Source organism: Pristiophorus japonicus, unplaced genomic scaffold, assembly GCF_044704955.1.
Source record: "Pristiophorus japonicus isolate sPriJap1 unplaced genomic scaffold, sPriJap1.hap1 HAP1_SCAFFOLD_52, whole genome shotgun sequence".
Taxonomy (NCBI): domain Eukaryota; kingdom Metazoa; phylum Chordata; class Chondrichthyes; family Pristiophoridae; genus Pristiophorus; species Pristiophorus japonicus.
The window spans coordinates 1,388,274-1,400,528 of record NW_027254426.1 but is presented as its reverse complement, the minus strand read 5'-3'; positions in this window follow the sequence as shown (position 1 = coordinate 1,400,528).

The window sequence follows — 12,255 nt, the reverse complement described above, 5'->3', positions numbered from 1 at the left end:
TTTGAGTACAGGAGCAGGGAGTTGTTACTACAGGTGTACACGGGAGGCTATACTTCGAGTATTGTGCACTGTTTTGGTCTCCTAACATGAGGAAGGACATTCTTGCTATTGAGGGAATGCAGCGAAGTTTCACCAGACTGATTCGCAGGATGGCTGGACTGACATATCAAGTATGATTGGATCAACTGGGCTTGTATTCACTGGAGTTTAGAAGAATGAGAGGGGATCTCACAGAAACGTTTAATATTCTGACGGGTTTATACAGGTTAGATGCAGGAATAATGTTCCCAATGTTGGAAAAGTTCCGAATCAGGGGTCACAGTCTAAGGATAAGGGGCAAACCATTTAGGACATAGAAACATAGAAACATAGAAAATAAATGCAGGAGTATGCCATTCGGTCCTTCTCGCCTGCACCGCCATTCAATGAGTTCATGGCTGAACATGTAACTTCAGTACCCCATTGCTGCTGTCTCGCCATACCCCTTGATTCCTCAAATAGTAAGGACTTCATCCAACCCCTTTTTGAATATATTTAGTGAATTGGCCTCAACAACCTTCTGTGGTGGAGAATTCCACAGGTTCACCACTATCTGGGTGAAGAAGTTTCTCCTCATCTCGGTCCTAAATGGCTGACCCCTTATCCTTAGACTGTGACGCCTGGTTCTGGACTTCCCCAACATTGGGAACATTCTTCCTGCATCGAACCTGTCTGAACCCGTCCGAATTTTAAACGTTTCTATGAGGTCCCCTCTCTATCTTCTGAACTCCAGTGAATACAACCCAGTTGATCCAGTCTTTTTTGATATCTCAGTCCCGCAATCCCGGGAATCAATCTGGTTAACCTTCGCTGCGCTCCCTCAATAGCAGGAATGTCCTTCCTCAGGTTTGGAGACCAAAACTGTGCACAATTCTCCAGGTGTGGCCTAACCAAGGCCCTGTACAAATGTATTAATACCTACCTGCCCCTTTACTCAAATCCCCTCGCTATGAAGTCCAACATGCCATTTGCTTTCTTAACCGCCTGCTGTACCTGCATGCCAACCTTCAATGACTGATGTACCATGACACCCAGGTCTCGTTGCACCTCCCCTGTTCCTAATCTGTCACCATTCAGATAATAGTCTGTCTCTCTGTTATTACCACCAAAATGGATAACCTCACATTTATCCCCATTATACTTCATCTGCCGTTCATTTGCCCACTCACCTGACCTATCCAACTCAATCTGCAGCCTCATAGCATCCTCCTCGCAGCTCACACTGCCACCCAACTTAGTGTCATCGGCAAATTTGGAGATACTACATTTAATCCCCTCGTCTAAATCATTAATGTACTTTGTAAATAGTTGGGGCCCCAGCGCAGATTCTTGCAGTACCCCACTAGTCACTGCCCTCCATTCTGAAATGTACCCACTTACTCCTACTCTTTGCTTCCTGTCTGTCAACCAGTTCTCAATCCATGTCAGCACACTACCCCCAATATTATGTGCTTCAACTTTGCACATAAATTTCTTGTGTGTACCTTGTCGGAAGACTTCTGAATGTCCAAATATACCACATCAACTGGTTCTCCCTTGTCCACTCTACTGGAAACATCCTTAAAAAATTCCAGAAGATTTGTCAAGCATGATTTCCCTTTCACAAATCCATGCTGACTTGGACCTATCATGTCACCTCTTTGCAAATGCGCTGTTATGAAATCCTTAATAATTGATTCCATCATTTTACCCACTACTGAGTTCAGGCTGACCGGTCTATAATTCGCTGTTTTCTCTCTCCCTCCTTTTTGGAAATGTGGGACACATTGGCTACCCTCCACTCGATAGGAACTGATCCACATTCAATGGAATGTATTAAATTGACTGTCAAGCATCCGCTATTTCCAAGGCCACCTCCTTAAGTACTGTGGGATGCAGTCCATCAGGCTCAGGGGATTTATCGGCCTTCAATTCCATCAATTTGCCCAACACAATTTTCCGACTCATAAGGATTTCCCGCAGTTCCTCCTCCTTATTGCCCCTCTGACCCCTTTTATATCCGGAAGGTTGTTTGAGTCCTCCGTCGTGAATACAGAACCAAAGTTCTTGTTCAATTGGTCTGCCATTTCTTTGTTCCCCGTTATGTCTTCCCCTAATTCTGAGTGCAGGGACCGACGTTTTTCTTTACTAACCTTTTTCTATTTACATATCGATAGACAATCCGTCTTAATGTTCCCTGCAAGCTTCTTCTCGTACTCCATTTTCCCTGCCCTAATCAAACCTTTTGTCCTCCTCTGCTGAGTTCTAAATTACTCCCAGTCCCCGGGTTCGCTGCTATTTCTGGAAAATTTGTATGCGACTTCGTTGGCTTTAATACTATCCCTGATTACCATTGATAGCCACGGTTGAGCCACCTTCCCTTTTTTATTTTTATGCCAGACAAGAATGTACAATTGTTGTAGTTCACTCATGCGGTCTCTAAATGTCTGCCATTTCGCATCCACAATCAACCCCTTAAGTATCATTCGCCAATCTATCCGAGCCAATTCACGCCTCATACCTTCAAAGTTACCCTTCTTTTTGTTCTGGACCATAGTCTCTGAATTAACTATTTCATTCTCGATCCTAATGCAGAATTCCGCCATATAATGTTCACTCTTCGCCAGGGGGCCTCGCACAACGAGATTGCTAATTAATCATCTCTCATTACACAACACCCAGTCTAAGATGGCCTCCCTCCTAGTTTGTTCCTCGAAATATTGGTCAAGAAAACCATCCCTTATGCACTCCAGGAAATCCTCCTCCACCGTATTACTTCCAGTTTGGTTAGCCCAATGTATGTGCATATTAAAGTCACCCATTATAACTGCTGCAACTTTGTTGCATGCACCCTAATTTCCTGTTTGATGCCCTCGCCAACATCACTACTACTGTTTGGAGGTCTGTACATAACTCCCACAAACGTTTTTTACCCTTTGGTGTTCTGCAGCTCTACCCATATAGATTCCACATCATCCAAGCTAATGTCCTTTCTAACTATTGCATTAATCTCCTCTTTAACCAGCAATGCTACCTCACCTCGTTTTCCTTTTGTTCTATCGTTCCTGAATGTTGAATACCCCTGGATGTTGAGTTCCCAGCCCAGATCATCCTGGAGCCACGTCTCTGTAATCCAAATCACATCATATTTGTTAACATCTATTTGCACAGTTAATTCATCCACCTTATAACCGAGACTATTTGCATTAACCGAGATGAGGAGAAACTTCGTCACCCAGAGAGTGGTGAACCTGTGCAATTCTCGACCACATAAAGTTGTTGAGGCCAATTCAGTAAATATAGTCAAAAAGGTGTTCGATGTGGTCCTTACTACTAGGGGGATCAAGGGGTATGGCTAAAAAGCCGGAATGGGGTTCTGAAGTTGCACGTTCAGCCATGAACACATTGAATGGCGGTGCAGGCTCGAAGGGCCGAATGGCCTACTCCTGCACTTATTTTCTTTTTTCTAAGTTTGTATTAATAGATCCTACAGGGAATACAGGGCATCTTTACACCGACGCACAAAAGGAGGTATTGGGAAAGAAACAAGGTCAAATATTTTGTTTTAAGAAGCTTCTTAAAGGAGGAGGAGAGTTAGAAAGGAATGGATGTTGAGGGAGAGTATCGCAGAGCTTTTTGGGGCCCAGGCAGCTGAAGGAGGAGGAGAGTTCGTGAGGTGGATAGGTTTAGGGAGGTAATCCCAGAGCTTGTAGCCTAGCCAGATGTAGGTGGAGAGTTCGCAAGGTGGAGAGGTTTAGGGCGGCAGTCCCGGAGCTTGGGACCCAGGCAACAGAAAGCCCGTCTGCCTTTGGTGGAGCCGCTAAAATCGGAAGTCTGCTGCTAAATATTAGATGCCTGGACTGTAAACACTGGGACCCGCCTCTGGGCTGCGCTCAGTTGTCCTGATTATAGAGTATTTGTATAATTGAGGTAACCGGATATATCACCGCGCTCTTCAACTACTCTCTGAACTTGCACTGGGTCACCCCATAAATAAATGTGTTAGTTCAGCAACATAACTTCCGCAGCATAATTCCTGCTTGTGCAGAAATATACAAAGAACCATTGGTATCATAGCCACCTGCCCCGGTAATAATATAATATAAGACATCTACAACATATACCAGCCACAGCAGTATGAAGCTGCCGGATATGGTGAAGAGTAAAATCATAGACTTCCTCCTGCTCTCCATCTCTGGGTCACTGCCATTCTCTCCCTTGCTCTCACCCCTCAGTCCTTTACGGACTCGGCTGACCACTAAAATGTGCATTACTGTCAGAGCGTTGAGCGATAAAAATTAATCCGAAGGGGAGCAGTGGGTTTAAAACTATATCAAACCAAATAAATCCCCCCATCCTGGCTCAGTAGACTAGGCTGGGATTGGGATAAATAACCATGGCACATTGTCGATTATCATCGCGGCTGTAAGTGTAAAGTAGTTGGGAACCGTTTTTAAACAGAGTAGAATGCCGGTTGTTGCCAGAACCACAGCCGCCGAATTCCCGGTGCAATATTTGATTCTCAGTTTCGGGCAAGAAATGGCCACAAATCGATCAAAGTTGAAAGTGACGGTGAACCAGACAGAACAGTCTGTAGCCGCACTGGAGATCACACTACACACAGGGTAACATGCAGAAAACAGATTGGGAAATAATACCAATTGACCTGCCTCAGTATGACCTCAGCGGTGATAACAAGTAGATCTGCCGCTGCCATGGCCACCAGGTAGAGAGTGGTGCATTCCGCACTTTCCCGGGACAGGATCACAATCGCCACTAAATTCACTGTAATAAAGAGAAGAGAAATTAGACTGTAAGTTACTGAACAAACATACTCGGTGCCTGAGTGCAGGCAGTAAGGGATGGATTGTAAAACAGAAAGCTTTGGGTTTGTGTTCGGATCAGTCCTTCTGAGTCCTGTCTCCGTTTCCTATGACGGACTGGAAGTCAAAATGTTAATCTGGCTGAACTCCAGCGTGTGCTAGCCATCAGGGACAATGGGCGTATACTGAGGATTTCAGTCTTCCCAACATCCAGAGCTCCGTCTATCCTGTCTGAAATTCCACTCCCACCCTTCCTTGCACACACCGCCTACTTAATCCACATTGTAAATATCCAGACACTTGTGCATCTTGTCTGAAGCTATGTTCCTACCCCTTCCTCATGCATAGCGCCGACATAAGGCACCCTTGTTAATATCCAGGCCTCAATATTTGAGCAAATTCAAAATACAGTTATAAATATAACTGAAAAGTAACAATGCTGAAAATAGTCAGCAGGTCAGGCAGCATTCATGGAGAGAAAAACAGAGTTATCTTTTCATGTCGATAAGATTTGATCAGAAATGGAAGATATCAGAGATGAACAGCATTAATGCGATGATAGAGACTGAGAAGAGTGGGGTAGGATGAGGAGAGGAAAACGGGGAAATTCTGTGATTGGCTGTTGGGCATGAATTATTCCACGACAAAAGTGATGAAGGTGCAAAGCTAATGAGGCAATTAAAGAAATTGAAGTTGGACCCTGAGTTGATGTCACAGTCTCACGATAAGGGGTAAGCCATTGAGGACCGAGATGAGGAGAATCGCCTTCACCCAGAGAGGGGTGAACCTGTGGAATTCTCTACCACATAACGTTGTTGAGGCCAATTGAATAAATATATTCAAAACGGAGTTAGATGTAGACCTTACTACTCTGGGGATCAAGGGATATGGTGACAAAGCAGGAATGGGGTACTGAAGTTGCATGTTCCGCCATTAACTTATTGAATGGCGGTGCAGGCTCGAAGGGCGTAATGGCATACTCCTACACATATTTTCTTTGTTTCTATGTTTCTTAATATTTGCGGCAGATCTGTGAGAGAGTGCAGCATGACAAATGTGCAGAGAAATGTAGGTAGACCACAGTGTGTGGCCCAGCCGTACCTGCATCATGGATCCCCTCAGCCAAAGTCCCAGAACACATCTTCTTCACACCCAGTTGTGTCGACAAGCCCGGCTGGCCAATGCCAGCAATACACACAAGCAGCCCATAACTCCTCCACCCCCAGAGGTTAGAGTGCAGCAGTCCTCCATCACCAGCACTTGTCGTCCGAGAAAGCGGAAGCAGAGGTTATGAACTTCAGTTTTGAAACTCATTGTTGACTCCGACAGGTAACAGAATGCCTAATCGATAACATTGGTGCTGTTCCTCATTGAGTTTAATGGAGAAACAAGTTGGGAAACTGAGAATAGAGTAGGAGCTGGAGTATATTGTCGGCAGCTGCTAAAATGTTGGAAGCTAAAAACCGGTGTAGGAGGGTGAGAAGAGTGAAGAATGCCGAGGACTGAGTAACAGCATAGGGGGCCAGGAACACTGAAGATGGCCGAGAATTGACGAGAAGTGGAAGCCGCCAAGCACAGATGAACAATGTTGCCAGCAGAGAAGAGAGGAAAAATGTAGGATGCCGAGAACAGAGGAACAGAGTAGAATGCCCATTACAGTGAAATAGGCCGAGAACAGACGAACAGTGTAGGAGGCCAATAACAGTGAAGGAGACCGAGAACAGAGAGACAGTGTAGGAGGCAAATAACAATGATTGAGGCCGAGTACAGAGGAACAGAGTAGGAGGCCAATAACATTGAAGGATGCTGAGAACAGAGGAATAGATTAGGAGGCCAATTACAGTGAAGGTGGCCGAGAACAGAGGAACAGAGTAGGGGGCCAATTACAGTGATGGAGGCTGAGAACAGAGGAACAGAGTAGGATGCCAATAACAGTGAAGGAGGCCGAGAAAATAGGAAGGGAGTAGGAGGCCAATTACAGTGAAGGTGGCCGAGGACAGAGGAACTATGTGGGAGACCAATTACAGTGTAGGAGGCCGAGAACAGAGGAACAGAGTCGGAAGCCAATTAAGGTGAAGGAGGCCGAGAACAGAGGAACAGTGATGGAGGCCAATTACAGTGAAGGAGGCCGAGAACAGAGGGACTATGTAGGAGACCACTTACAGTGAAGGAGGCCGAGAAAAGTTGAAAAGTGTTGGACAACAGGAACGGTGAAGAAGGGCGAAAAGATAGGAACAGTGTCGGAAGCCAGTACGTTGCATGGCGCCGAGAACTGATGAGCAGTGCATGTGGACAGAATGGTGCATGAGGCTGAGAAAGGAGGAACAGTGTATGAGGCCGAGAACCGTGTAGAAGGCTAGGAACAGAGTAAAAGCGTAGGACACCCATAACGGAGGAACAGCGTCGGAATTTGAGAACAGATAAACATTGTAGTGGTCAGCGAGCAGCAACACAGTGAAGGAAGCCGAGAACAGTGACACAAACCTGGGAGCGGGATGTAAAATTAAATTGGCAAGTGAGCTGAAGCTCAGTGTGACGCTGCTGGATTGAACAGAGGCGTTCAGCAAAGAAATCACGCAATCTGCGTTTAGTACTCCCCAATATACAGGAGACTGCATCCTGATCAGCCAATACAGGACACCAATTTGCTGGAAGTAAAAGTCTATCACTGATTCATGTGGAAGCAATATTTGGGGCCATGGCTGTTGGGATGGAAAGACGGGAAAGGCAGGTATTGTTACTCCTGTGCTTGCAAAGCGAGTTGCTGGGGAAGGGGCGGATGTGTTGGGAGTGATAGAATAGTGGACAAGTGTGTCGCGGGGGCAAGGAAACGCAGGGGAAGATAGGTTTGGTGCTGGCCTTAGCTGGCTGTGGCGAAAAAGTTAGAGAAAAAGTTGAATGTGTAGGCGGGTGGAGTGGAAGATGAGGTCAAGTGGAAAGCATATACGGTTCTTGCTGCAATGATGATGGCAGAAATACAGGATTGACAGAGTCGCGGCCACTGTTCACCACAGACGAGGGGAGTCCTTGGATGAGAAGAATTAAGTCTTTTCAGATGCATAGAAACATAGAAACATAGAAAATAGGTGTAGGAGGAGGCCATTCGGTCCTTCGAGCCCTGCACCGCCATTCAATGAGTTCATGACTGAACATGCAACTTCAGTACCTCATTCCTGCTTTTTCGCCAGAGCCCTTTATCCCCCTCGTAGGAAGGATTACATCTAACTAATTTTTCAATATATTTAGTGAATTGGCCTCAACAACTTCCTGTGGTAGAGAATTCCAAAGGATCACCACTCTCCGGGTGAAGAAGTTTCTCCTCATCATGTTCCTAAATGGCTCACCCCTTATCCTTAGAGTGTGACACCATATTCTGGACTTCCCCAACATTGGGAACATTCTTCCTGCATAACCTGTCGAAACCCGTCAGAATTATAAACGTTTCTATGAGATCCCGTCTCATTCTTCTGAACTCCACTCAATACAAGCCCAGTTGATCCAGTCTTTCTTGATACGTCAGTCCCGCCATCCGGGGAATCAGTCTGGTGAACCTTCGCTGCACTCCCTCAATAACAAGAATGTCCTTCCTCCAGTTAGGAGACCAAAAACTGTACACAATACTGCAGGTGTGGCCACACGAAGAACCAGACAACTGTAGTAACACCTCCCTGCCCCTGTACTCAAATACACTCGCTATGAAGGCCAACATACCATTTGCTTTCTTAACCGCCTGCTGTACCTGCATGCCAACCTTCAATGATTGATGTACCATGACACCCAGGTCTCGTTGCACCTCCCCTTTTCCGAATCTGTCACCATTCAGATAATAGTCTGTCTCTCTGTTTTTCCCACCAAAGTGGATAACCTCACAATTATCACATTATACCTCATCTACCATGCATTTGCCCACTCACCTAACCGACCCAAGTCACTCTGCAGCCCCATAGCATTCTCCTCGCAGCTCACACTGGCAGCCAACTTAGTGTCATCCGTAAATTTGACACTACATTTAATCCCCTCGTCTAAATCATTAATGTACAATGTAGACAGCTGTGGCCCCAGCACAGAACCTAGCGGTTCACCACTAGTCACTGCCTGACATTCTGAAAAGTTTCCATTTACTCCTACTCTTTGCTTCCTGTCTGCCAACCAGTTCTCAATCCATGGCATTCACACTACCCCCAATCCCATGTGCTTTAACTTTTACATGTTGTTCCTGTATTTAAAATGGAAGGCAGATTAACTCTGAAGAACTACAGATCAGTTCACATATTGGCGGTGCTGGGAAAAATAACGGAATACTTCACAAATAAATTAAGAACAAGGATAAACACAAACATAATCACAGAATCCTAGAATCATAGAAGTTTGCAGCACGGAAGGATGTAATTTATGCCCATCGTAACGCGCCGGCCAACAAAAGGTTATAGAGCCTTATCCCACATTCCAGCTCTGCTTAAGGCAGTTCAGGTGCACATCCAAGTACTTTTTCAATCAGTTTTGGCTTGTGCCTCTCCCTACCTTTCAGGCAGCGTGTTACAGACCCCCACAACCCTCTGCAGTGAAGAAGTTTGCCCTTAAATCCCCACTAATCTTTCTGCCAATTACTTTGAATGCACACCCCCTGGTTGGTCACCCCTCGGTTAAGGGAAATAGGCCCTTTCTATATTCTATATCTAGGCCCCTCATAATTTGTTTCACCTCATTGAGCTTCACCCTCTGTTTTATGAAAACGAACTCAGCCTATTCTATCTGTCCTCATAGCTAAGATTCTCCACTCCCAGAAACACCCTTGTAAATCTCCCCTGTGCTCTCTCCAGTGCATTCACGTCCTTCCTTTAGTGTGGTGACCGCAACACGCAGATCTCCAGCTGAGGCCTAACCAAAGTGTTATGCAGTTCAAGCATGATCCATCTGGTATTATATTCTATGCCTCAGCTGATAAAGGCAAGCTTTCCCTATGCCTTCTTAATCACCTGATCCAATTGGTCTGCTACCTTCAGGGATCTGTGGACATCCACTTCCAGGTCCCTTTTTTCCTCTACACTTCTCAATGTGCTACCATTTAATGTGTATTCCCTTTTTTTGTTAGTTCTCCCCAAATGCATTAACTCACACTTCTCCGGATTAAATTTCATTTGCCACTGGGCTGCCCGTCCGACCAGTTGATTGATATCTTCCTGTCGTCCGCAGATATTCCAAAAGCAAAGGTCATGCTTGACCAGCATTCTTGAAATCTTTGATTAAGTATCAGAAACAGTAGATGAGGGTAAGGCACTGGAGGCAATATGGATTGATTCATAAATATTCCTTCGTTAAGATACCACATTGCAGAGTCATGAACAATGACACAGCAAGTGGAGTTAGGCGACAACAACAGAATGGTTCGGGAGCTGGCTACACAAATAGAAAAAGGGAGTTAGGGAGAAAGGCATTTACTCAGATTAGCATAACTCGAGAAGTGTTGTTTCACAAGGATAGGCGCTGATAACTGTGTTGCTCAACATTAACATAAACGATATTGAATCAAGCAGGACAAACAGAAATTCAAAATTGGCAGGTTTAGCCAGAGGAAGAATTCAGTTTGAGGCGCTGCATTTCGGTAGGAAGTAATATTGCTTCCTAAATTAGAGCCTGGAAGGGGTAGAGGGGCAAATATTTTCAGAGGCATATTTTCAAAAATCATTTCCTGCAGCAAAGGATGTGAACAAGGCCATCGAAATACAAACAAAGCTCTGGGATTCGTTATTAGAGGAATTTAATCAAAAACAAAGATAATATTATACAATTGCATATCACCATGACTATATCATAATTAGCGCAATGTATACAACTCTGGTCTCCATATCACTAATCCGATCTCGAGACACTGGAGAATGTGCAAATCGTGTAAAAAAATTATAACACAACTTAGATTATCATCATCATTCAAGGTTGCACAGGCTGGGCTGTTTTATTTACAAAGGAGAAGACTGAGGACTGGCCTGAAAGAGGCGTTTAACTTTATGAAAGGCGAACATAAGTTAAATGTTTGCACTGATGAATTCAGCCCTACAATGTCGATTATCGATGTAAAATGTTCAAAAACAAATCAGTTAAGTAATTGAGGAGAAATGTATTGAATTTGAGACAGGTGAGAATATGAAACTTACGACAAGTTGGAGTACTTGAAGTGACGAGCATGTAACGGGGAGTGATACCAGTACACAGGGCCATTTATGGCTCTGAGAGGCCTAAGGCTAACAGGAGCGAAGGCCCTATATAAATACAATATATTGCATACAATTCATAAAATCATCAAACAAATATAATTGACTATTTATCCAAATTTAACAACTGACACAAATTAAAGTTATGTACATTTAAAAATCAGCATACATTTGAAACAGAGAATGGTTTCTTCATCGATTTTAACAGTGATATCAAACGGAAATTGGCAGAAAGACTGGGAAGATCCTGGTCTTGACTGTGGCAAACAAAGTGCAAAAATCAAAGCCATGTACATTAAAAATAACAGCACAAACATTATACAGTTAAAGCGGAGAATGGATTCTTCCTTGCTTCAACTGCGATATCAAAAAACAAATTCTCTGAATACGTTTCTTAAACCAAAGACTGTTTTTTTCCAGTACATTTGCCCTATGAACAGCATACGAAACTCTCCGGCAAATTTTTGGGGCATTTTTAACTCATTCTGATTGTCACATAATTTTATACACACCTTGAGCAATAACGACATAATATTTTGTACATCTGTAGTTATAACTTGCATTTATATATGATATTGCTGAAAACAACCTTGTGTCAAAGATTTACAATTACTTATATAAAAATTAGGGCCGCACATCGATGGCCTAAAAAATATGAGGGATTAAGGCCTCATTAGCCTTTGCACTACATGAGGTAGAAAGCAGTAGAAGTTGATGCTGATAGAGTTACATAAAGATTGGTGGGAAAAGGCTAATATGCAGTTAAACACCCGCATTAACTAGTTAGAAGAATGGCTTGTTTTGCACTGAAAGTTCTATGGAGATATTCGTAATTGCCTACAAACTAACAACAGTCATTAATTATATCACAACATTGCAGATATTCAAATGGTTTATTTAATGAACCATTGCACTATTTATTTCATTATTATCAATTTAATAATGTTATTATTTATTGGCCCTGGACGGACCCTGTATTATGAAAACCCGATGTGTGTGTTTTTCAGTTATACGTAACTGTCCTCTCTTTTCTGAGGGCAGCATTATCTGGGCGGAGACTCTGAATCATAATTAGTAAGCGGTTCGTCAAACTTTAAACTGTTACAGCAGTGGAACAGTAAATAACTTCAGCCCAATATTCATTCTGTGCAATAGCAGGATAACGAAATTCAGCACACATGACCCACAGATTCTCAGGACCGTGT